The sequence below is a fragment of the Serinus canaria genome, chromosome 12, assembly GCF_022539315.1.
Source record: "Serinus canaria isolate serCan28SL12 chromosome 12, serCan2020, whole genome shotgun sequence".
NCBI lineage: Eukaryota > Metazoa > Chordata > Aves > Passeriformes > Fringillidae > Serinus > Serinus canaria.
Window position 1 is genome coordinate 15,362,783 of NC_066326.1, and position 27,842 is coordinate 15,390,624.

Sequence of the window (27,842 nt, forward strand, 5' to 3'; positions counted from 1 at the left end):
TTTGTGGTACCTCCTCTAGCATTCATGACAGCTATAGCTAAGTGCAAGACATTTTTTGGAGTCCTCTTATTCCTTTGTGGCAAACAAGGAATGTCTTAAATAAGACAATCCCAGCATATGTTTATCTATTCAGTTTCAGAAACTCCCACATTATCCTTCAACATTTAAAACTCACTTTCAGTACAAAACCCTAAAATATTAGGGGGGAAAAAACACACAACGAATATGGGGAGGAGAACTTAACATTGTGCCCAGCAGAGCTCTCTCAATAAAAAACAGGGGAAAAGGAAAGCTCCTATTTCACCTTCTAGTAGGAGGTTACCTAAATATATCTCTTTGATACAGGGAAACAATACTGAGCTCCAAATTCATCTCTGCCTCTAATCCAGATGTCCACAGAATCGAGTTCCTGAGCTTCACTGCCTCCATCTGGATTGAGAACACAACTTTGTTGGATGTGTCTGTTCAGAAAGAATTATTCTCCCCAAGCCCAAGGAGGCCCAAAGTCATAAGACAACTCACCTTGAAAGCCCTGTTGTCAGGGCATTAGGAACAAGGCTCTGCACTCCAAGTTTGGCTGCACTGCCACCCTCTCTGGCTCAGTCTCCAGACTTATATGGAACAAACAAACACAGGATGGCTTAGCTCTGAGGACACCAGCTGTCCTCAAACATCACAGTTATGGTGACAGAAAAATAGAAAAGACAAATGAGATTAGTCATCACATGAGATACACTTCTGCAAGTCTTCAGACACAAGATCTTGTGTCATGCTAACAATATTAGGGGATTTCCCCACTTTTTCCCTTAAGGAGATTGTAATAAAAAACTCCCCTCTCCCTTCTCTACTAAATAACCTGCTTTGGTTTATTTTCTCTTAAAGAAATTTTGTTTTCAGCTTTGCCAGTCACTCTGAGTTTGTGTGCTAAGCAGTCACGTAGAAAAAAAATACTTTTCTTTGTTCAGCCAAGTTATAAATGTATCACAACTGAACCATAATATGTAAACAGTTTGTGTATAACTTGGAAAAAAAATCCACTCTCACTACTAAGATTGGCTGAGGAGGTGATTTGCATTATTTTAAGGATCAGGTATATTAGGCTAAATTCACAGATGTCAAACCCCCTAAACATAACAGCAACAAACTGTTCCCTCAAGTGGGATATGTACTTTTGCTTCTTCTCTCCCTCTGTGGGTTCATGATTCAGTTACAGAGAGCAAAAATTTGTCTATTACAACAGAAGATGTTGTCACACATTCACGTATTTTTGACCACAACTAAATCCTGGTGAAAAGATCCCTTGTAGTACTGCAAAGACACTTGGGCATAAATTATTAGGCAGTTTACACTTAAATACAGGAAGTCTAGATTTAACATGATTGGAAAGTTTTACTTTAACATGATCTTCCAGGCACATCCCACGGGCTCTGTTTCAATCCCTGAGAATTGCATGAGAGCTGCATGGGCACCTTGGTGCTTGTATGTTGCTATTCACTATACTTCCCATGTTCCTAAGAATTTATGCTGTGGACAGAGCTATATATCCTACCAGATATTCCATTTTACCACAAAGTCTGCATCCCTCCACCAAGAGTCATGGTTTGGCTTCTTGCCCAGTGGAAGAGAGGTGAAAGCAAACACAGGCCATAAAGGGAGCAAAAGTAATCCAACTTAAAATAAAAAGAAAGAATTAAAAAGTAGGCCTTCCTAGGTCTGTAGAAGAAAATGCTTGAGAAAATTTACTGTCCTTACCAGAGGGGAGAAACTCTGAATGATCAGTGGGCAGAACTGCTCATAGCCAGTCAAAGGAGCTGGATATTCCTCTCACAAATGCAGGTGTCCACACAGAGCAATGGTAAGGAAAGAAAGCCACACCCTGGCTCTTGTATTCTGCTTTTGTATCTATGGCCACTACTCCCATCAGAAGAGAAATGCCACTAAATGGAACAAGTTTCACCTTTCTGACTTCATAGCCATTATGTTAGAAAGCTAAAGGGGCAGCATACAACTGCTGTTCATTTGGAGCCTCAGTCTGTCACTGTTACCTCTACCCACCACTGTGCAGCTTGCAGGCTGTGGCTCACACCACCCTTCATTCATCAGCAGATTTCAGAAGCACTGTGTATTTCACCATGTGTCTTTAGACCTCCATGCCTGTCCTACCTCAACAGAAATTTAAAATTCTTCTCTTAGAAACCAGCAGTATCAGAGGTTCACTGTAAGAGAAGTCACAGGAGTCGTTTAAGATTTTCATGTATGGGAGAATACTCCCACTCACATCCTGGAGAATGTGGGGAGGTTCAAACAAAAGGATCTGACCACATGTCTGAGACTAAACCAGCAATGCATATCTTCTTCTACCCACACCCTGCTCCCAAAACTCAATCTGTTACAAAACCAGCTCCTTTCCATCTGCAAAGTTCACTATTTTATGTTATCAGTCTTGCTCAGAGTCCAACAGAAAAATCAAGAAATGGTTAGTGGCAAAGAGTGGCAAATCTTGAAATCATTTCAGTCCTATACACACAGAGAACACTGTAATTTTTCTATAAAAACATTTAGGAACACAAATCACTTCTATTCCACTGACATTGTATCCTTGGACCTTCATCCTCTTTCAGATATGAAATTGTACTGGGCTTCATTCTGTAATGCTGTTGGTAACATTTTCAAATGCTTTATGCAGGGTTACTGTACTCTGGGAAAGTGCTAGTCAGGAAATTATGTAAGAAACTAGTTTTATTCTGTTACTGCAGTTCTGGCAGTGTTCCAGATCTTTATGTCACTGGCTGCATGGGTTTATCAACAAAAAAACCCCAGAGATCTTCTTGCCATGACTGTAATTAATTCCAGTAGTCAGGTACAGGATACATTCTTTGCAAAAATATAAGCCCAAAATTTGAGATAATCCATAAGAAAATCAACAATACTTCATGTCATTCTGGATGTTTCACCAGTCTTATTTAAAACTGCCTATTTCCTTACATACTGTTTTTTTCAAACATGCTTTTAGTTATATTTAAGAACATTTACATTAGCAGGATGGAACCTGTTGATTCCTACTTAAAAATACCAGGTGATTTTAAAATAACCTTGTATTTTTGTATCTCCCCCCACTACCCAAGAAGAACTGTCTGCTTGTTAAAAGCCATCATCAGTTGTGACTCTGCTTGTACTCTGGTATGATTTCTTCTCTTTATGAATAAAACTGTTTGCTTTCAAATGCCATTTACCAGTTTCTTCCCTGATGTAACACTGTATATTCTTTTCTTTGCCAGAGAAGTGGAGTGGTTTGGGGTGTAACAGGCCACTAAAACTGAGGTCTGCACTGCTAGGATTTCTTCTAAATAGTTGTGTAATAAGTCACTGTGAATTTGACAATGGAAAGCACAGCCAAAGCTGTTCAAAACCCCAGATTTCATTCTAGGCATATTACTAAAATCACAGGCTGCTTCCTGCTTTTTAGATAAAAACCCACAAATATTTGCAGGGAGACGGGGAAATAAAACTCATTCACTTCACTTGTTTTTTTACCATCTAGGCTTACATTCAGCCACTTTTCACCTCTGAGACAAAATCCTGCATCATGAAAGAGCAAATTCAAAGCCATTCATGTGAAGTTAATTCCTTTTGGTCACTCCAATAACACACAAGTACATGAGGTTACTGCTGGGTAGTACAGTGTGAGACAAACACTCAAAATTCAGCTAAAAAAACCTCTGAGTCTGTGCTTGCTGCTACCACCACTGGTCTTGTTCCACCTCTGCTACCAAAGAACTGGGCACAGCTGTGTGGAAAAACTCTGTGCTGATAGTGGGGCCAGCCTGCTCACCCCTGGCCACTCTTGCACTGGCAAAGGGATGTGCTCTTTGCCAGTCTGCTTTCTGATTCAAAACTGGAAAGGAGATACTTCCCAATGTGCAGTGAAACGTAAAGAAAAAGGAATAAAATGTCTTCAAAAGTGCCTGATGGAAATGGACACTACAAAAACTCTCAATACTTTGTTATATTGCAAAATAATATCTTGAAAACAAATAAGACTCATTGCATCGATAATTTTAAAAATAATTATGATTCTATATTTAGAAGAGAAGTCAGACACTGGATTTCACAACCATATGTGGCAAACATCAAAGGGAAAACTGGATGGGATTGTCAAGGCAGTATGGGGCCAAGAATTGCTGCTTTTTTTTTTTTTTTTTAGCTCGCCTCAAAGCACTGGTGGGGGGCAGAATAGTTTAACACAACTTCCCTCTGCAAGTACTGCTAAAGTAAATTTGACTGGCAGTATGCAAAAACTGGCAGTGCTGGAATGATGCTGGGCAATTCTGGGACAGTCTGCAGTGTTACTGCCCATTTTCAGCTGGTTTGTGAATAAAAAGGAATTTTCAGCCCTATTTTCCCATGTAATTTATGAGATGAATAGAAAGTAGATGGGAGAGCAAGACTTCCCTTGGAAGTGCATGGGAGGATTTTCAGTCAATAAGCAGTGCACATCAGCCAAAATTTTACTGCCAACAGTAGAAAATCTGTGAGTATATTGTCAACATAAATAAAAATGAATGGCCTGAACATGCATTGTTACTATTCACTTCTAAATATGTATGCCAAGAATTGCAAAACTGGTGAATAGTATAACTTAGGTTGCATATTCTCAACAAGCATTACAATACAGTACTTATTTACAGAATTAAGTAAAAAGGTAAATTAATGTGGGGTTGGAGGATGGAGAAGGAGCAGATCATTCTTTGGTAAGATTAAAAAACATCTTGGGATTTTTATTTGTAAGCTATGCCATGCGATTCCTTAATATCATTTTCATCCCAGTGTCTCCCAAATACTTTGTCCTTCATAAGATTTTATTTGCCTCAGGGGAAAACTCAGTATTTCCACTGAACAACCACGACAACTTGGCAGCAGAGAAGAAAAAGCATATTTAAGTAATTAAACCTGAAAGTTGCATTTACAGACTTAAATCATGGAGCAACCCTAAGAGCAAGTGTCCTCTTCTTAAAAAAACTCAAAATCTGCACTGAGGTATTTGGAGCCACAGCTTGTCCTCTCTCTTCCTTTTCATCACCCTGGGACATGTGGCTCCTTAAAAGGATGCCTGTGCAATCCTTCCCTTCTCCAAGACAAAATACAAGAGGGATCAAGACCTCACAGGCCCCAGCACTGCCTCATCCTCAGGCAAAGAATCCTCACAATGCTCCCATGGGAAGATTGCTACTAAAGAAGTCAAGTGAATCAGTTGGGGAACAGACCAAAACCTGGCACCCTGGGGAAGAGATTGCAAAGGCTTGGACTCAGCAAGGACAAAATCTATGGATTTAGTTCACTTGTTGGCCTTCTCAGCAACACAGCATTCACAGCTCATCCAGAAATGAAAGCAGTTCTGGTCGTCAGTCCCATTCCTGCTACCTGGAATAAGGGTGCTGTGGCTTAGCACAGCAATAAAATCTGGGCTCACACACTGCTGGAGAAATGGGGAGCAAACTTGCACATGTCAGAATCCCAACAGAGAGTTCCCAACTAATACCTTGATATTCTCCTCCAAATCAGCCAGGATAGTTACATTTCAGAAATGACAGCTGACTGACTGATTTTTAGACTAACTACCCTTCTTCAGCTCTTTCCTAGGCACATTTTAAAAGCAAGCATTAGATATCTTGTCTATGTATGCACAGAGAAAAGCATCTCCCATTTCCCTAAGACATATCAGTGCAGGATGTGCCCCAATGAGTTCCTTCATCACCCTCTGAAGGCACTGGCTTTAAGAGATTACACAGTATGCTGTATCCTACACCTGCATAAACACGGTATTTATCTGGGTACTGGGTTTCATTCTAGAGTATTTTAACTGCCAGCTGTTATTCTGAGAGACAGATAATGTAAATAATTAACAGGCAGGACATTCTTCCAGCTGCTAATGCTGTAAAATAATTTCTCAGATGTCATCCCAGAATTAGATTTAATACTGATTAAGCACTCAATAATATTGTGTGGCAAAAGACAGACAACTGTAGCAGAACAAACAGTGCCAAGGAAGTGCTGATTTTTGTCTGACTGGCTTTCTGCCTCTTCTGATGGCAGTTGATTAAAAAGTATTTTTTGCATGCAGACAGCAGTTTTCTGCACTTTCTTCCTGCACTTCTCTCACATCTCTGTTAATGTGCTTTCATTAGCAAGGGGCAGCAGTAGCCAGTGGCATAAGCCAAGTCACACTGAGGTGTGCTCTGCTGCTCAGGAACAGATGGTTCCCCCTCAGAGCACACCAGGGAGGCTGGCTGTTCTACACAAAAATACCTGTTCACATCTGCTGGGCACGCCAAGGAGACAGTCATCAGGACACTCAGATCCATTCCATGTACTCAGGGCACTCTCATGGGTCACTACACATTTCAGAGGTGGAATCCACCCAGTTTCAGTTTTTACACTCAGTTGTCAGAATAGGTGGACCCTCAGGACCTTTCCCTGAGGCTTTTCAGCCCCAGGAGCTGCAGGAAAATCCTCTGACACTGCTCAGGATGGAATAGAAGTTATGTTAGCCTTTGTGAGAGCCAATCATTCAGTGCAGGCTTCTGATCAGATATTGTTGCCAGTGATGTTGCTGGTACAGACACAAACTCAGTCATGTCTGGAAAAACAAACCTTCCACAAGTGTTTCATCAGCCAGGATCTGCATCTCATTATCACTTGCAGCTTGCCCAGGCTCTGGAATTAGTGAATCCAAGTTAATGAAGACTCTCTGTTTAGCAAAGAGATCAGTTCACAATTGGAACTACATTTCTAACATGGGAGTTGAACATTAGCATGTCTGTAGAGCTTTTCAAGCTGAAGTACCCAGAGGTTGTAGTATAAAAGGACTTGAACATTCCAGTAACTTGTATAATTAACAAAGATACAAAATGCTTTAAAAATTTAAAACTGCAGCCCCACATACTGTCTCCAACTCTGTCCAGTCACCCAAATAATCACATCCACCCTAGTACAGTTATGGACTTCAGCTTTAAAAGCATTAAACTGATTCTTGTCTGTTGACATGCTAACCTTGTTGAGAGCACAATTAGGCTACTGCTACTTGAAACCTTCACCAAAAACTCTCCAAGTTTGTTTTAATATAACTTTTGACACACTGACGAAGTCAAAAATAGCCAGTACTCTGTAAGAGCCAAGTGTTATGGATAGAGCAGATCTTAAGAGCTGAAGGCACTCAGTACTTGGATGCAGTTCCTGGAAAAGCTTCAGGAAGCTTTCATGAACAGTGTTAGATCAGTAGGTATCACAACTTTTCTATTAGACAGTTATTAAGCTGGCTTTTCAGTACCTGCAGAAGCTTTGAATGTCTGTAGGATGCTTTTTGTAAAACTGAACTACCAGTTCTGACTATTCCAAGGTTCCTAGATTATGTTTTTCTCCTAGAGGAACAGGTGCACTGTGTTCTGAGTGTCTGTGCCATTGCAGCTAAACCAGCCTGGAGGCTGCACTGACCTCTGCTCACGTTCAGCCCTGCAGGGCAGTGTATAAATGGTCTGTTCTGGGACAAATGCTTAAAGCTGAGGTAACTCCTCTCTGAACTTCACATATTAGATGGGAGCCAAATCAGCAGCCTGAAACTGCTAGTACCAGTTACACTCATTTTCTGCTTCAATGACCTCTCATTCCTAGCCCAAATGAAAGTGTAGCCCTAACACCTGAAATATTCTTCATCATCCATAGCTGCATTTGCATTATACTGCTGCTACTACAAAGCTGCTGAAAATTACAAAATTCATAATTATTCTCCAAACAGAAGCCAGTCAATGGCAAAAATAAGATTCCTTCAACAGTATTGACAGAAGTCAAAAAAAAAAAAAAAAAAGAAAGAAAAAGAAAAAAAGCAAGGGAAAGAGTTGGCTGAAACATGAGATGCTATGAACTGCAGAGTTTTGTCCAGGCTACAGATTATTCAGCAGTACCTTGGCCTTTGTAGGCTTTCTCTATATGACCACATAATGTAAAAACCAAAGCCACAAAAGCCAAATAAAATAAAACCAAACCAACCCCACATGCAGAAAAATCACTGGGGAAAAAAGGACTCATACGATCCCTCAGTGAAAAGCAGCTATTACTTACAAACACTGTGAGGAACAAAAATCTCCTTCCAGGAAGCAAAACAGCTGTACCTTGAGGCTGGAAGAAGCAGATGATGACAAATCTCAGTCCACGGCCATCAGAACATCATCGGTGATTTCAAAGATGTCCTGATTAATCAAACTGCATAATTAGGTGTTTTAAGTGTCCCTACTGTATCAAGTGCCTTTACTATGGCTTGTAAAGTGGTTCATTTTAAACTGTGACTGGATAGAGGCTTGACTGTGCTGATAATCCAGATATGCTTTGGGAATTACTCTGTACCACTTGATTAGATTAAGAGATAAAGAGAGAATTAGGAACCACTTGCCATAGCTTCATCAATGTAGGCTTCTGTCACAGGCTTTGCTGGAACAGGCTACACAAATTCTGAAGAGACAGATGATATAGGCAAGTGTTCCCTTGCTGTTTAGGTTGATATGTGAACAAGCAAGGCAGAAATTTAAGACAGATTTACTCACTCTTAGATTAACAAAGAGAAACAAGCTGGCCTAGTGAAAACACAAACAAGCCCCATTTCCAAAATGCTGCCCTGCTTTCTGTGAGCACTGGAATAACCCAAGTAAGCCACATCATCAGGAAACTAGTTTTTTCCTGCTCTAAGTACACAAAATAAGCTGTGTTTGTGTTGGGGTGGGTGTGTGTATAACTTTTACCAGCCATAGCTCTACTGTCATTGCTTAAGGGTAAAGCAAAAGCAGCCAAAGGATGTGATCCCATAATTAAGGGACTGGAGCATCTCTCATGAGGAAGGGTTAAGGCAGCTGGAGCTGTTCAGCCTGTAGAAGAGATGACTGAGAGGGGCCCTCATCCCTGTGTGTCAGTGTCTGCAGGGAGGGGTCAGAGCAGGGACCAGGCTCTGCTCCTGGTGCCCAGCAATGGGACAAGACACAATGGGCAGGGACTGATGCCCAGGAATTTTCACCTGATCATGAGGAAGAGCCTTAGTGTGCAGGTGACAGCCTTGGAACAGGCACCCCAGAGAGGGTCTGGAGCCTTCCCCACTGGGAAGAACCACCTGGATGCCATCCTGTGCCATGGGTGACCTTGTATGAGCAGAGAGACTGGACCAGATGACCCCCAGTGGTCTCTTCCCATCTGGCCCACTGGTGACTGGGACCCACTCACACTATCACACTGCCAGACACTGCTTTTGTAGTTTTTACCATTAAATAAGCCATAGGTAAATGTCTAGACTAATTCTCTAACCCTACATTTCAGTGTCACAACAAAAATCACAACCACTCTGCAAAATTTATAGTGGGAAAATTACATGCATAAAGTGTCTTTAAAAAAGACATACTTTTGGTGGCAGGAAGTTAATTTGCTTCACACCACTGCACATTTTTCAGAGGTCTCTACTGAGTATTTTAGGAGTGATTCAGCAATAATTCCAAAACAATTCTCATAAATTCTTTACCATGTATGGACACAAAAACTTCTCCCCCCTTTTTTTTGGCGTGTGCTCTGCAGCTTACCAGAGAGTGTAAGATTTCTGATGCTACTCAAAAAATAAACTGTGTTCTAGATTTTAAAATGACTGGCTATATCAGCTTGGGTTTGACAGTTCACTCACTGTTCAAGAAGAAATATTATTTACTGGTCAAAGGGCTGCAAGTCAAGACACCAGGCTCAATTAACCAGTAGGGTCTAAGATCTGACTTTAGGAACTCATCTACATTTTTTGTGCCTTATTTTCTGTTGTATACAAAATACTTCACAAAGATAACACAGTCCAGGACAAAAAGTACAGCATACATACACAAAAATAAATTTGTTAATAATAAAAATATCTGAGAAATATTGTGCAGTATTAAGAACTGAGTTTCATTTCTACTCTATAAAACATTCATAATATGCATGGAGTTGTACAGGAAAAGGGAAGAACTGAAAATGAAATGAATGCTCAGGGAACACATTTCTTAAATCTTCACTGACAGATGAAGATAGATACAATTTCTTTCCAGGAAAAGTATAAAATGCCTGATCAGTAAACTATGAATTAGTTAAATTCTCATTTATTTAATATATTGCCATTGGAGAGTTTATTTTAAGACAACATACAATCTATTTGCAACCAAACTCTCGTCCTGTTATTTCTACAAGGTATGTAAAAATTGGCTACATTAAGTTAGTTTTATGAAAAAGGTATTTTAATAAAGAAACTATTACAGACTTAAGAAAAAAAAAAAAACAGTCTTGTCATTGTCACAGCCAGGAGACTGATTTTTAAAGAATAGACCATTGGAAATGGTGCTTGGTTTTGTGAAAGGATCCCTCCTGCCTGTTCACTACATGGGGGGTGGCCTTTAATCTAGATATGTGTACAGGTTAATACCTTGAGCACCAATTCCACATGCAACAGATACAGATTTTAGTGGCAGAAACTGACATATGGTAAAAAACAAGCAAAAAAAACCCCTATTTCTCTGAGTCAGTGACCTCTCCAGATGCAGACACAGGCAGTAAATTAACAGATGGCCTTAAGGACCTAAGAATCTATAAAGACATAAACCACGAATACTATTAACTGCTCAGTTTTGGGACTGGGCATTGATTTTTATTGTCAAACTGCATTACTGCTGCAGGCACAAGATTCACTGCTGACTTCTGCTCTGTATTGATTTTGTTGAACAGCAATCAAGAGTTCAGTATTTAATGGGATGGAGCTCAAACTGGAGTTCCCACTTACTGCAGAGAGGGTTTAATCAATTAAACCTGCCCATTACATATTCTCATTCACTCTGCACAACTGCCTTGCATAAAAACATAAAAGAATGAGGATGTCATTTTGTTATCATCAATACTCCATGAAATTGCCTTTACTCATTAATTTAGTAACACTTATAGATCTTTAGTGTGCAAGGCTTTAGAAGCAGTCAAAGAATTCTGTCACAGATTTTCTGCATGACTGCTCATCCTTGCCACTTGGAATCACACAAGTGCAAGGGAAGACAAATTGAAGTATTGGGCAGAATAATTCCCTCAAGTTACACAGCACTCTGACAGGCAAGTTGACCTTTCCACAATTAAGATTCTTTTGCCATCTAGAATTTAAACGACTGCTATTGATGACAGTTACAGCCTCAAAGAGTAAATTCTCTCAATACAAACAAAATATACTTTCTCTTTGGCAAAGATGAAGTCACTGAAGCTGAAAAATTTCTAACAGTTCCAGGCTTTGCTGCAAATGAACTCTTCAAACTGCAAACAAATGCCCCTGTACATGTAATTACCTGAACAGAACTTCATTCTGTTTTTACCTTTGCAACCACTTCATGGTGATGATTTCTGATGGAGACAAATTGTTACTACTGTAAGAGCAAACTAATGAAAACCTGAATCCACTGCAAAAGCAAAGTGAGATATTAAGTGTAATTATGTGATGGGTTAGATTTTACAGAGACATTTAGGTAATTAACAATTACAGCTGATAATATGAAGCAGCGGGAACCATTAAAATCCATTTGTGTGAAAAGCAAGTTGGAGAATGCTTAAAATATAAACAAGATATTAAATTATTCCTCACAAATAATGTGCAGCAAAATATAATAAGTCATGACATACTCAAAATGTTAAAAGGAAGGAAAGCAAAGAGACTAATGAGGCTTGGGGGCAGTAGATGATGGTTAAAAGCATATGAAATGACAGCACAGTCTAGGAGAATTCATATACACAGCTAAAAATCAGTACCCCAAACAGGAAATATCTTGCTTGATATAAAGGGAAAAGGTTGAAAATCAGTTAACTAGACTGGGGTTTTTCACACCTTCCTATTTATTTTAACCTTCCCATTAGACAGGCAACTGTGATCACTTCACAGAAAAGGCTGCTGATGAACAACTAGTGAACTTTGGGGTTCTCAGATGAGCCAGGCTGAATGTTAGCAGACAGATCTGACAGTAAGAGTTCTGATGGTAAATTTTTTCAGGAGGGGGAAAAGTGAAATGTGAGTTAAAAAATTGGAAAAAATGACCACAAAAAATGAAGCAATGAATGGTCTTGTTCTTTGACTCTGCAACATCTGAGAAATTAGAAATGTGAAGAATAGCAAGGAGCTTTCTGGCAAAACTTAGTTATTATGCTGGCAAAAAGAAGGAAATAAACTGAAGCAGATGTAGCATTTTGTATTTAAAAATTCAAACCTGTTTTTCAGCACTGTTGAAACAGTTTAGCTCTTTCTCTTCTAAGAAGAATGTTCTGTAGACTATTTCACAAAGTAGTTTTTGAAATTGTAAGTGGTGATATAAAGCAAAACAGAGTGAGCTTCTGAAAAGAAGTGATAATTGGCCACTGTACTGAGGCAAACTCCTACCCAGTGCTGTCTGTTAGCTACCAGAACTCTACCATCACCATAAACACAATTTCAAGTTTTAATAAAAAACAACATCCAGCTGTTTTGCTGTCCTGTCAATTGAGCTAATGCAGGAAAAACTCTTACCAAGAATAGAGAACCTGCAAAGAGCTAAAAAAATGCATTTCTGGGAAAGAAAACAAGAGGGGGGAAAAAGTTAAAACAACGATTAAAGGAAAGGCAAAAAGTAGAAAAAGAGCTGTCTGTTGTTTTTTCCACTTTCTCTGAGCTCTGTGCTGACACCAGGGGTGCCAACCAGGACATTGATCATCCCTAGGATGAAGCAGAGGATATTTCTGTCATGCCATTTTACTGCTAATAAGGATTGTATGCTCGTATCAAGTGGCACATGGTAACAGCTGAAAGCCCAGGCAGGGGTTACCCATCCCTGTCTCCTTCCTCAGCTTCAGCTGGATGGGCAGCAGGCAGAGGGAAATGGGCTGGAGCAGTCAATGCCCAGGTAACCCAAGGGAGTGCAGATCCTTCTGGGTGGGTTCTGCCAATAACTCCAAGAAGCTTCAATCAGCTGATCCTGGGCATTGCCTGCTCTAGTCAATACATGATCCACAGCACAGGTGTTTGAGCCATTTGACAGTGTTTAGGTGGACTCCAGGGGTTCCCTACCCAAGACAGTTTGTCAGAGTGAAGTAGCATTCCAGTGACAACTGCAGGAGGTACAGGAATCAGTGCCTCCTGCCACAAGGGCTCCTTGGAAAACCCAGGAGTAACCCCTGTGTGAGTGATTTCAGTTATCAATCCATTCAGTGATAAATAATAATAACCATCTCTTTGCAGCTACACTGCTCTGCTTTCTTATTCAGGTCAGGTAACAATGGACAACTGTAAACATGGAGAGAAGCTCAACTGTGTGAAATGTGCACAAGTGTGAATTTAAAGAAAACCTACAAAACAGTATGAATACCTGCCATACTGCTGTAAGACTTCTGTGCTTAAATACTGGCATGGTAAGGGCCTCTAAACACAAAAACTGGTCAAGTGATCAAATAACTGAACAGATTATATCTTCACATAAAATTCATATTCCTTCCCCACAGCCCTCACTCAATAAGAGAATCTTAAGTTAACATTCTTCTCCATGTTCCTTTGCCACAGCCTGAGCTGTCAGCGAAGGGATTCAGAAATTCCAGGCTTTCACTGAAAGGAGCTTTTTCATGTGAGCCACTGAGATCAGGCACCAGAGCTGGTCAGCTGCAGCACTCCAAGGCTCAGCATGGGCCAAGAGGTGTTAATGGGTGAGAAATATTACCAATGTGAGCAGATCCCACACCACACTAACATTCATTAGAAATTTATTTCAGAAGCCCAACGCTCTCAGTTTTGTAACTCCCATCACCCTGGGCTGGATTTTGCTAGTGCCTGGTCCTCACCACATTTAACATTTTAGATCACTGAAACAAATGTGAAAAACTCTGAACACCGTGGGTCCTATTTCAGAACACTAAAACTAACCTGGGACACAAAGTGCCTCAAGCACAAGGAGCCAAGCCATGATTTCAATGGCAAAACCACCACCATGGATCCACCAAGTTATCCAGCAGTGTAAAATGCTTGTATATTTGTAATGAAGCATGAACACAAAGCTGCTGCATCTCCTTTGTGGCACTAAGCAGCACAGAAAGGGAATCTAATCCAGTGTGCTGAGGTGATGGCCAAAACCAGCTTAAAATACCAGGGAGCCCCAAAGCTGCACAAAATTGTTCAAACTTCATAGAGGTTAAATTAAAAGAGGTTAATTAAACAAGGGGGTTTCAGCAGGTGATCAAGTATGGTACATTCACAAAGGATAGGAAAGAGCTGGACAACAAACACAGTAAGAGGGAAGCAACACTGCCTTTAAAAAGGTTTAACTGCTCCTACCATCAGCAAAAAGAAGCCATCAAAATTTGGCCACACTCTCAGACACATTCCACTTCCTTTCATCTTGAGTGAGCTCTCCTCAGGCTCCCATGGAAAAACAGCTTTTTATTGGACAGCAATAAAAACAAATAAACTGTGAAGCTAATATAAAATTCAGCTCCTCTTAAAATCTCAAAATAAGTCCTGTTCCCTTCCTCCACCCACTAAACCCTGCCAGACAAGAGCTAAGCAGTATTGGGTTATACCAAGCTTGAAGAATGAATCTTTCAGGAGAGAATATCTTTGTTCCTAATTCCCAAAACCATGTTACAAGTTACTTTATCAAAATTAGAGAATGATAGATTTAAAAAATCAACAGCCATCTTCTTGCAGCCAAATTGGACCACGCTAAAAAATCATTCTGGAGACTTCACACCTGAGTCACAAGCAAACTGGGAATTCACTTTATTTTTTATTGCACAATATGGAAACTATCTGTGCTGTACAGGTTAAATTATTCTCTCTCTTATTTTATACAACCAAGCTTTATAAATGAAAACTTGGGCTCAAAATATACAGGATATGAGTGAGTTTATTACAAGCAGTACTTTATAATAAAAAAATGACCTAACACAGCATCCATACTCTTCTTAAAAAAAAAAATTACAAAATTAAGAGACAATATTATTCAGCATCGTTTGCTGCACATCACTACCCTCTGCAGAGATTTCTCTGTTCAGTCAGCCATTCACTTTCACAAGAGGACAACAGGTTATTCTCTTTTAGTTTCTCCAAAACTATAGCAGCAACAAATAAAGTCCTGTCCACAGGACTTTAGAGATGCAGCAGTGCAGCTCTGAGGAAAAACCTGTCAGCAGCTAAGGATTAGACACTTTGCCTTGGGGATAGGAAAAAGTGCCAAAGCAGCCCTTACAAAGAGAACAAGAGCCCCATTCTCAGCTGTAGCTGTGCCTGCATTTGACAAATGGGCTGTAGGGGAAGGTGCTCCACCACTGATGCTCATTTCTAATTGTGGGAATGGAATGACTGACACTTGGTAAGGAATGAAGCCCAGAATGTCTCACTGCCCACCTGTGCTCATACTTACATCATGCTAAAAATCCTGAAGGACATGACAGCCTTGTCCACATTGCAGTTATAATCCCCAAAACCCTGCAGTCAACAAGGACAACCTTGCTGAGAAATTAATTCAGTCACGTCAAATGCCTGTCCAAGCATAGATGGTGCCATATGGTTTTCCATGTGATACATCCATAGCTCAGATTTTCACCTGATGTACTTGAAGACACAGAGGAATAAACACAAACATTTTCTCACTGATGTGCCTGCTGGATTCTGTCATTATTAGTGATATGATTGTCCCCAGACAACAACTGTTACCTTCTTATATAAACCCTTGCAAATGAATTTCTAAACTAACAGCAAAACCTGCCAGAGATCAGGCTCCCCATGAGCCATTTCCTGTAAGGGACACTCCCAGAAGCATCACTGCTCTGACTGCTCTGGGTATGGCACAGTGAGATTCTGGACCTGAGCACTCCTTGCTGAGGATCTTTCCTGGCACCTCAGGGCTCTGCAGTCTGTGCAGGTCACAACAATCTTTGTTCAAACCACAGTAATGCCTCAGACCTCATTGAGCACAGCTTTATGACTGCTTTGTGTTATTTTTAATATGATGATTAGATAAAGTAAGCCTTTACACCCATCTAAGTGACACTCCGATGTGTATCTCCTGAAAATCAGATTCTAGAGTGAGTTGTTGAGCCAGAAGAAGGGAGAACACTGGAACCCACAGGGAAGGAATGATGACAGTGGGGGTCTTCTGGGCTTTCAGGAGGAAAGGAGGATATTGGGAAGGGACGAAAACAGAAGTTGGGTGGAAAAACAATGCTGAGGGCACTCAATGGTGAAGAGGAGGTATTGGATATGCACTGTACTTTGAAGTGAAAGAGGATTTAAAGCTGTGCTTACTCTGTAAAGAACAATGAAAACTGCCTAAGAGACAGAATCACATGGCATTGAAACAGACATCATTAAGACAGATGCTCAAATAAACTGCAAAATATGTAAAGCTGGTACTAATGTAAAAACCCCCCACATTCCAATAATCCCTCAGACTCACAGCAGGTGATTTCATGAAGGCTGAAGCAAGAGTACTTCACATTGTCTAATCTCAGCTGCAGCCCTCAAAAATTCTTCTCCTACAGTCGTGGTTTGCTGTGGGAGGATGTGGGGGCTGTAATTGTCCCACTGAGGGTTTCTGATGGATGATTGTATTTCAGATATCTGGACCTGTGATTCTATAAGCCTCACTTTGACTTATCATTACATTAAAAATAAAGCATTCAGAACACTCTGAGGGGGGAAAAAAAGTGAAAATGGCTGGTCCTAAAAAGATGTACTGCAAAAAGAAGGGATAGTTTTTGTTTTCTTCATGTAATCTTATATAAAATTAAAGATACCAAGTAAATACAGGGAATTTTACAGAAGTCCTGGATGCAGGGGCACTTACTATGAAAACTAAGTGGAATAATCAGTAGATCCTCCACGATGGGAGGAATCCAGCAAGTTTGTTCCCTACCTCATCTTTCTTACATGGATTTTCCTTAAGTGATTGGAAAAAGACCTGCCCCAAGACATTCACACCAGCCCTTTGCCAGAGGTTACAACCAAAGCAGCAAACCCAAACCCACACCTGCTGTGCAAAGTCTGGTACATACACAGAAATGGGTTTGTTTTCACCTAAAGTTTTCAATGGGTTGGTCAGAACATGGTGAGGAGCAAAGCTCAGTTACCAAGGGTTAAACAAATCTATCTACCAGAGCTCTTCTCTCTGAGCCCTTGGTCCAACATGAGCACTTGGATAATAAGCAGCAGGTCCACAGTAACCTAATTTTCATCTTGCTGTCATAATCTTTGCAATCTGTTGTTCTTAAATTGCATTTAACCACCATAAATAAATAAATAAACAAATTTTAAAACCTACCCAAATGACAGGACCAGAAACTGGCATAAACTGGTTTTTTAACTTATGCTATTAACTCCACGGGCATCAATAAAATTACTCTTCATTTTCAAGTAAAATCAGCCCCAAGCTATTTAAAGCTGACACCATGTGCACAGCTGAGCACTTTGTGAAATAAACAGATCAATAACTGACCTGAAAATGGTATTTAGGGGCAGAATTCTTACTTGCAGAGCTGTCTTATTGTCTCTTCCTTCAGTACCACAGAGCACGCTGACTACTTACTGTTTACACAAAACTTTCTACATTAAATGCTGAACTCTCAAATCCACCTACTTACCATCTGCCATTTGTAGTATGCAAATGCCAAGCTACTTCAGGTGCTGCTGTTTTTTCAGCAAGTGACATTTTCAAGGCATCCCCACAAGAGCACGAAGATCACTTCAGCAGAACTTGGGAGTTACCATTTAGCAGATGATGGTTTGCACTCAGAGACTGCTCTGTGCTTGTTGGGAATGGGATGTGTGACACAGGAAAATTTGCTGGTTGAAAGAGTATTTAAAATACACACAGCTGTATTTTAAGGCTGCAAATGTTGATGTTATCCACTACACAGAACAGTGATAGGAATATTCTTGAAATCTAGGCCTCCACTCTGCTGCCTCTCCTAACAGATGCTATCCCTACAAAACTGGAGCCAACAAGCTCTGGATACAAACTGATACCAGTCAGTACCTGCCCCATACACACACTCAGTTACTGGTTTGGTTTGGTTTGTTCCAACTGCTTTGATAAGCATCAGGTAACTGTTTGATGTTGTTACATATGTCATACATATGTGTTCCAAATTAAATCTGTACCAATAAAAGCCAATTTTTTTTTTTTTAGATTAAACAGGAAATGAAGCTGCATTCTTGACCTTCTTCAATATAAGACTTGTCTTTTTCTGAAATATTCATCAAGCAGTCAGTTAGCTCAAGATAATGCCATATGTTCAAAGTGAAAAAGAACTTCTTCCCCAAAGAGCAATGTTAGGACTATAGGGGCTGCAGAAGGCAGAAATATTTGACTCCCTGCCAGTCTCTGAGCTCCCAGAACAGTGCTGGTCATGGCTCTGACAACTGAGCTCCACACCAGAGCAGCTCTGCATTTTTGTTAACTTGTTCACAGCTTCCCAACTTTTCAACTCACACTAGTATAAAATTTTAGCCTTCCCATCTCTGGCTACACCTTTTCCCCCCAGCAGAAGTGGCTTATAAATGATATTCACAGTTTTCATTAATTTTGTAGCATTAGCTTGAGTAACAGCACCCAGCAGCACTTACATTTAACAAATGGGCCAAGTTTTTATTTATAATTCATTAAATCTTGGAGACATTTCCATTTATATTTGCCCCAAATTTAGGGATCCCGGACAGAAACCTCGACACATATCTAATCTTTCAACCCAAGCTTGTGATCCATAAAGCTCCTTTTTAATCCAAACTTGTTTGACCTTCAGCTGATATTCTGACATGTTAGTTCCAGTCACCACAAATACTTGAGGGGCATGGAACTGCCTGTACAGCTCTAAGTCAGGTAAGAGTGTGACTTCTTTTATCCTAAGGATAGAATATAGAATATTAGATATAGATAGAATATAGAGAGACCATAGATATAGTGATAGAATATAACTCCTGAGTAGAAGCTCTGGTGTTGTAAAAAGCTCCCAACACTGGTGGGGAAAAAATTCCCTTGTCACCTTGGGCTATCAATAGGGCACCTGAGAGCTTAGTTCATAATCAAAGCACAGAATACACAAAATTATCCCCAGGCACACAGGAGGCTCCATTACTCTGAAGTTTCTCAAATGGCAAGGTGCCAGTACATGGTACCATTGTGGAGCACTCTCTACCCAAATGTTTTCCTGGTGTCATGCACACACCCATCAAGCCTGGGATTAACCTTCATCTTGCTTAGGAGCAAAGATTTCATCTCTTTTCAGTTCTGACTGGCAGCCTTTGTACAGGCCATGGGACTGGACAGCACTGGGCTGCATCTGATCCACACAGAAGAAATCTCAGTGCTCAGCACAGCTGATTATATCACACTGCTCTAGAGTTACTCAGCCTACCCCATAAAGCTTCTGTTTCCAGCTAAAAGCACATTTGTTATTAATTTTCCAAGATGACTCCTGGTAGAAAACAACCCATTCTTTCTGTTTAGATTTAAAAAAAAAAAAAATCAAGCAAAAAATCCAAGGCAGGAGATATGAATCTGACAGTTTTGAGATACAAGTGAAATTGACACCTTCTAATTGAGGCCAGGGTAGAAAAATCTCCTAAGTCCTATGAAATAGCCTCAGCACGACATATCTTTAAATTTTTTTTGACATCCCTTATTTGATGGCATCCCATAAAATCCATTAAATTAGTACATCAGAAATAAAAAGATGGCAAGAACTGTGGATAGGAATCTATTCCAAGCAAAATCCTTGGTGTTTAGATACTCTTGGCAGCGTCACAAGGATTAAAAACCCTGTTACATATCCAGAAACCATTACAATCTGTGGAGATAAGGAAATGATACACAAACCACATCTCTGCTTGCCTGGCCCCAAGGCTGCTGCTGCCATCTGGGTTTGACCTGAGGTTTGAGCCATGAAAAATCCCTTCAGCACCTTGCCTGCCTTCCTCAGAACTCTTAGATCCTCTAAGAGCTCTTTTGGTACCATGAAAATGCATCAAAATCTTCCATTGACTGTGGCAAGGAGTTCTTGGAGAAGCTGAAAACATCCTTCCCTTTCTCTCCCTTGTTGCTGCTGATGATCTGTACAGATAAAGCCCCACTGGAGATCTGGCAAAAAAAACTTCTCTTTGAGGCTTAAGCAAGGCCCCTCACCTGCATCACTGCTTTGAGGTGCTGCTTACAGTTCTGCCTCTGCTTCAGAGAAAATATTCTTTTTTTTCCTCCCCTGGGGAGAAAGTCAAAGGGCTTTGTGATAAACAAGTGTGGGTGGGAGCCTGAGGCTCTCCTCCTCGCTCCCAAGATCCAGCCCAAATCCATAGCCAGCTCCCATGCAAAATTAAAAACATATTATTAAAATATTTTTGCAGGCTGCATCTGTTTTCAACACCCACAAACCTGCTCCTGCCCTGATACTGCTGCCTACTGATGTGTTTCAGCTTTAGATAGAAACCATTCCAGGGAAGCAGGGCAGCAAGGTCAGTGACAGCTTGGATCACTCAGGCTGAGCATGGATGGAGTGAAGGAACTCTCTGTGTTGATGGTGAGGTCTCTTTGTGTGTACTTTCACATCCAGCTTTAATCAATAAACAAGCTCAGCCTGTGGTGTAGACACGTTCATTACTGCAAAGAGAACTTCCACAGGAGCTTTAGTGAGTCTTCCAAGACCTTGCAGCACCTTCAGCAAAAATTATTTGGTTTCTTGTTCTTACTGATACTGTTTGGTACCTTTGGGAGGGCTGGAGGGATCCTGCCCTGGGGTAACTTTGACATTAAACAGGTCTGGACTTCTAAATCTGTCCATGATCCAACTAAAACTTTGAAATGACAAATTTTGTTTCTGTAGCTCTGCTTCTTAGACATGTTCCACCAAGTCTAAACATATCAGTCAATTTTTCCAGTTGCCCAGGCAGTGGTACAATTATTAGAAAGTTTATTTCAAAACCACAGTGCTGAAGTTATTTTCAAGAGCTATTGACCTATGCAAATGTACACTGCCAGCTTGGATTCCTTATGGGTATTCAATATGTAGTATGCATTTTCTAAACCAGGTTGACTGAATTTCATAGTCAGCCTGGACCTGGAAAAATGCCAAGAGGTGTTGTTAAAGTTGACAGGACATCAAAGATTTCTATGACTTCTGCTATTTATGTAATTATATGTCAGCCCTTTTGTTTTGGTGCTGCCTCTGTAATTTACATATCAATCAACATTGATGTTTCCTTAAGGGCAGTTTGAGAACATCATAAAAAAAAGCACATAGAAGTCCAGTCCAATAGTCCCTCTCACTAACAGTTCCTATGACTGCTGAAACGAAAATGTTACAGCAGTCTGGACAGTTGTAATTAAAAATCTTCTTTGATGTTCTTTGTCAAGAAAAGTAACAGAGTTTAAACAGGAGATGAAATGCAGCAGGGGGAAAACAGGATAAAGCTGATGTCATTGTTCTAACAAAACATCCAAGTTTATGTATGCTTCCCACACAAACTCAGGAATGGGAAATGGATTTTCCCCCACATCCTAGATACTCGAGGCTGGCCCTTCTTCAGCTGGGAGGTTGGGCTGGATCACCCAACCAAGCTAATTATTCCTGTTTTAATGCCCCAGTCAGTGCACTCCAGAATGGCTGGAAACTGCAGGATAAGCAAGGATTCCCTTGACTAAAGCACCTTTCCCACAGTAAGGGGTCCTTTTGCCCATGACTCTACAGTCCAGCTTGGTTTGTTCACACCCAGATTCTGCTGCAGAAATGGGGTGAGAGCAGAAGCCACAGTGGCACACTGTGCCATAGCAATTGTAGTGGGCAATCAACAGGGATCCTGCTTCCAGGGGTCATAAAATAGGGAATGTCAGCCTACAAAACCAGTCACAAGGTGGAAGTACTTGTACCATGATTTAAACTGTTGCTTAAACTCCTAGACCAAGTTTCAGAATGAAGATACACTTGCTGAGAAAAAGCCTCCTCTGCTCAGGATCAGGCTGTCAGAGAAATGGATGTGAGCAAAGAGCAGGGAGTGCCACAGGTAATGCAATTAGATTTGTCCATTTTGCTCATTAAGGGTGTTTTCCCACAATGTTGAAGAATCTCAGCCATGCCAACCCCCTTTTATAGTCTTTCCTTAAACTCTGAGGTCTTGATATTCAAAAGGAGCTTCAACACAAATTCAGAAGGGAAGCTACAGCTAAAGAGAAAGCAAAGCCAGCAAGTAAGAACAGTTTCACTGTTGCCTAAATTAAAAAGGAAATACCTCACAGAAATACATTTCTTGTCTTTTTATCCTCCTCACAGCAAGAGAAGGGACAGTTCAGTTTATTCTCTTACTCTGGATTTGCACAAGGGTAACTAACTCCAGTAACATCAGTTGAGTTATTCTGGCATGGACCCAGCATAAGCAAAAGCAAAATTTAGTCCCTTGTTTGTTCTTTGTAAGGCGCCTGATCCTCAGAGGCATCAGCCTGTTTGGAAACAATCCCATAGCCTTCAAGGGAGAAAGGCAAAAAGATCTGACTTCCATAAAAAAGTAAGTAAAAAAAAAAAAAATGTAAGTATGCCAAGTAAAGCTGGTATTGCTTTACATTTTAGTGACTTAAAAAGATGCTGAAACAAAAGAAAAAACCCAAACCTGTAAATGGCCTAGAAAGAAAATACTCTTGGTGGTTGTATTCTACTGCTGAAAATGTTGCTCCATTACTTTGGGGCAAACTGCCTTTTTTTCTTTTTTTTTTTAATGGAGACCACAGTTCTTGCCTAACTTCTTCATGAAGGATTAAGAGTTTTGATAGCTATTTTAAATTGCTGGATTTTATGATAGGTAAGAAAACCTCTCTCCCTCAAGTTTCTTGCAGCATGGCTGTTGCAAGAATAGCAATGCAGTCATCCTCAATGTCACGGTAAGCTCAGCACAGACTACATTACAGATTTTGTAGTCTAAAAGTAGCACAGACCTTGTTGGCTTTGAAGTAAGGAGTCAAAGAGGAAGAGAGGGACAAGTGGACCTCCTTTTGTAAAGATTTCCCACCATGGTGCCAATCATTGCCTCAAATTCCTTTTCCAGCTTACTCTCCTGAGCAGGTTTCTTTCTAAATCAAATGGGGAGAGACAGCGATGGCACCAGTGATGGATGAAGCATAAATGATCCACAAAGCCCTCCTGTTTCTCCCAGGGGACTGAGCTCATTGAACAAGTTTAATTTGCATTTACAGTCCTAGTCCATTTGTGGGGCTTGAGAACATCCAAGTTCAGCCACGCAGTGTAACGCCAGATCTTTTTTCCTTCCTCTTTTCTCAGAGGAAACAGGACTAATTTGGTCACTGTCGTGGTTCTGACTGCAATCACTCATCTAACTGCTTATTTGAGCCTATTGAGTCATTTGGACCCAAACTTCCCAAGTTTGACAGTGTGTGTAAGCTGTCTCTGGAATCCAGACAGTGTCTCACATGTGGATCTCCTGTGGGAACTGAAACTGCAGAAATCGGTGATCTCAGTTTAAAGAACAGTACCAGTTTCCTTCATCACCTCAACTGTTCTGTGTGTTTCTTTGTGGAGATATTTTTTACTGATATTTTGGCTAAAAAAAAACCAGAAACTGTAGAAACTCACTAGTAGCAGAATCTTGTCTTTAAAAAATTAAATTTAAAAATTGATCTTTCAAAAAAAGTGCAAGAAATACTTAGATTCGGGAAAACAACACACTTGAACATCTCAGAGACACAGGAGAAAACAGTTTTCTAATTTCATTCAGCTCACCACTGTAAATTCTCCTCCTCAGACAGTGACAAAGCTTTGTAGCTGCTGCCACAGAGATGCACAGAGCAGCCCTGGTCCAGCACAGCATCTGCCACATACCTACAGCACTGGAAAATGCACCAGCCTCAGGGGTCAGACAGCATTGACAAGCCTTCTGCAGAGATTTCCCCATACTGTGACAGTGACACCTCTGTTGAGGACATCAAGGAAAGAAGCCCTCACAGAGCACTACTCAGTAAACACCAAAGTGCAGTCCAGCACTAATGAACTGGATTTTGTCTCACTAAAGGGTTCTGAGCTACAATCACAAAAAAAGTCAAGCAAATTCCTTCAAGGGAAGCTCATTAATGCTGTTACATTTCACTGACTCGAAGTCCCCAGCACTCTGCACCACCATGGCTCTGCATTACACTGCATCTGCTATAATTTAATCAGAAAATGAAAAAGAAACAAGAAGATAATGATTCATTTTAGTAGCTGCTCAAATGTCTTGATAAACATTGGCATTTTTTAACAAGTTCCTCAGCACAGCTCTTGACAGCATTTATTGGGACCTTCTGAGTTTTCAGCTGGCAGTATCTTCCAGCCTTGCAGTATCTTCCAGCCTTGCAGTCACTCACAAAGAGCTCACACCCTGATAAGGCATTCTCCCCTAATCCCATATCATCAATACCATTCAAGCCCCTGAAGCTGCCATACATTAGTGGTTTAGCATATGGTGATAAATTGAAGGCAACAAAACCAACAAGTCATTGTGTTTCTTCCTTCACAGTTATTTAGGTGAAGTACTTGCAGACCCTTACAACAGTAAGGTCTACATGCTTTTTAATTCTTGGAATTGGTGTATTTTTGAGACAGATGTCTTAATTGCTTTCTTTGTTACACTTTTCCAAACCTGAGCATATCACAAGACAACCTCCCTCAAGGAGGCAAAGCTGGAAGTGAGCAAATGGAACAACTGATGTAAAGTCATAACTGTGCTAGAAGAGGACCAGATACTTTATGAGATCAGCTGTTTCCTTCAGGTTTTCACCTCTCCATGGTGCAGTTAAGGTCAGACTAGATCACTTTTCAGTCCTGAAAAGTCATATGTGCACACATGCTATTATGAAGGCAGAGACAGGCAACAGAAACACAGCTATATTAAAATATTAAATAGCTATAAACATCAAAGAATCTGGAAATAAGTGATCAAACACATGATATGTGCAGAGGCCACACCTCACCCAGATCAGACCGGGCCAGCTCAGGGCTCACACAGCAGCTGAATTGATGATTTTAAGGAAACATACACACTTGCTTCTAATAAAAACCTGGTCTTGACACAAATCTTTAGTTATGAATAAATAAAGAAGCTACTGAAAGTTTTAACCAGCATTTGTAGAGCCCCACAAGGATTGCTACAAAACCATTATATGAGAATGGTAGCAACATGTAAAGCCTGTATGTTAAGGAAGAAGGATTGTTCTCAGAAATAACTTAGCTAGGTGCTAAACCAGATTATTTCCTGTGGTAACAACTGGTGAAATCTTGCTAAAATGTTCCAGTGTTCCAAAGTCTAACCAGAATGGACTAAGAACTACTGACAACACATCTAAGATTGATGATGTCACAGCCAAGCCACTTCTCCCCACAGCACTAAAGACCATCAAGTCTCACACAACTGTGCTCCAACAAGGCTGTAAATCATTGCACCTCTCAACCCTCTCTCTGCTTGGCTACATTTCTGTAGGGATTTTTTGTTCCCTATCCTCCCTCCACTCCCAAATCAACCAAATGAAATATTTACTGTTGGAGGCATCAGAATCATGAATTGATATATTTGTGTAATTTCCAGAAACTGGAAGACTCACACAGTGCTGCAGCAGAATCCACGTCAGAATTAGGTGTGGCTGTAACCAAGCTCAAAGCAGGTTGCACATCCCCTCACAAGCATCCCCAGGCTGATGCTGTCTCTGTACAAAAAGAATCATTAAAATGAGGTTTTTACAAAGTTGGTACGTAGGCAAGCAATAAAGAATGGCACAGAGCAGAATTAAATGTGCTTCTAAACAAAACCAACAGCTTTCTCCACACAATCCCCACACCCCCTGCCAGAAGAAGACAGAGACAAAAGACAACAAAAGCTTTGGAAAAGATTCTGATCTAAATTATTCCTGTATGCATAGCTTATAAGTTAATAGATCTATTTTTATACCTTTGAAAAGAGAAAAAAACAGAAGACCTAAACATTTTTACAAAATGCTAGAAGTAACTTTGTTTTTCTTAATTGTGTTTACATTATCTATAATTTTTTATCGCTCTCCAATCCTCAGAGATTTTAAATATAGGATTGAGTTAGTAGCTTCTAATTACAATTATTTTGGATAATGTTTCACACCCTGATACTTCACAGCATAAGGGTTGTGCTTTCTGACTTCTAAGGCTTTACATGAGAAATAGGCAAAATGCCATTGTTTTGTGTGCTCAAGTCCATTATAGTACAGGAAGATTAGAATATGCAGCTGAAAAGACAATGTGCATTTCTAACACACAGCTAAATAAAACTAGAGGTAACCCCACACTCAATGACCACCTTTCAAATATTGCTCTTTGCTCATCTGTTCTTGAAATCCAAGTCTTATTCACCAACTGGAGGAGAGATGTTGTTTTTCTCCACAGAACATAAGCCCATGTAAGAAAGTTTTAATGCTTTAAACTTTTGTGCTGTGGTAATCCTAAAAATAAATAGTACATTTTGTAACAGCTTGTAGTCTTATGACAGAAGATGGAACTCACCAGGAGATTCAAAGCAGAGTCATTTGAAATACTTTTCTTTTGTTCCAAACCAACACTTTTTCTTTTAAAGCAATTCTTTGGGTTGTGGTGCTGAGTGTCATCCCTGCCAGCACCTTGGGGTGGAATCTTCCAGCATGCACAGGGGATCAAACTGGTGCTGCTGACTTTACCTCACCTTCACACACACTGATTTTCACAAGGGCCTGAATTAAAGTCAGTTTTCCCCTTGGGTGACGGAGAAAAACATCTCCTCATTCCAAGTAACCTTTGGGCAAGAGAGTGAAATTTATCCTTCCCACACAATGTGTGCTGTTAATGATTATCTAGAGATGCACAATTGTTATTACACCATAGACTGAAAGACCATGACAGCTAACAGCACCTGAGAAAGCAGTTGCCTTTAAGGTTGGTATTGTATCTAGTTCTTCAGGTCAGAGTTGGTTTTTGCAATGTTTTACCATCACCAAAGAGGCCTCAATGCTTCCCCCCATGGATCTGTGATCCTCTCCTTAACAGCTCTGCAGTAACTACTAACAGACCCTAATTTAAGTGGTGCTCTGGCATCTGCACTGGTTCAGAAAGCAGAGATACAGATTTTCTGGCATTTTCGGGACATGGATGGCTCCTCTGATTCAATTTCACTTCCATTAATTACTGCCTACTTCCCCATACTCATCTGCAGCTGAAACTGGAGAAGGAGCTTTCTACAATCCTTGAACAAGTGCATAACAACGCATTACTAATGCTTTATTCTCAGGCAGCTTATTTCACCAGTAACTTCACCAATACCTACTAAATGCACCTTACACCTACACTGAACCTCTCTGGGCCTTGGACATTCCCTTTGTGTCCATCTGCCTTTTGTAAAACAATGAGCAGAGAGGGAAGCTGACACAAACAACCCATTGCCTCGAGACAAGGCAGCAGCCTGGGTTGGCCTGTAATTTGTATTCTTGCACTGTTACTGCAGGATGATTGCATAGCTATTTGCCATGCCATAAAAAGGTACCAGAGACCAAGCCCTGCCCTTCTTGGTCAGTGCTGAGCCTGTAATTTGTGGTAGAAACCGTCCTGGGCTGGCAGGAGGGGTGTGATGGGCCATGTTTAGGTGTTCCACGTGTGCCAATAAGAGGAGCGGATGGAAACATCACTGTGCAGGGGACAGGAAGGAGAAGGGCTGCTGGCACAGCCTGGCCCTGGCAAATCTTCCAGCTCATTAATCCTGAGCCCTCAGCTCTGCTCTAAAGGCTTGTTTTCTCCAG

General features: G+C 40.6%; 1 long non-coding RNA gene across 1 annotated transcript; it reads right to left on the bottom strand.

Annotated features, from left to right (window-relative positions):
* Positions 1-564: 564 nt before the first annotated feature.
* LOC127060082 (uncharacterized) lies at positions 565-26,510 on the bottom strand. The gene is made up of 3 exons (XR_007778673.1): positions 26,378-26,510; positions 25,656-25,757; positions 565-660 (listed from the first exon to the last, which is right to left on the bottom strand). It is a non-coding gene; the product is annotated as an uncharacterized LOC127060082 (long non-coding RNA).
* Positions 26,511-27,842: the final 1,332 nt, after the last annotated feature.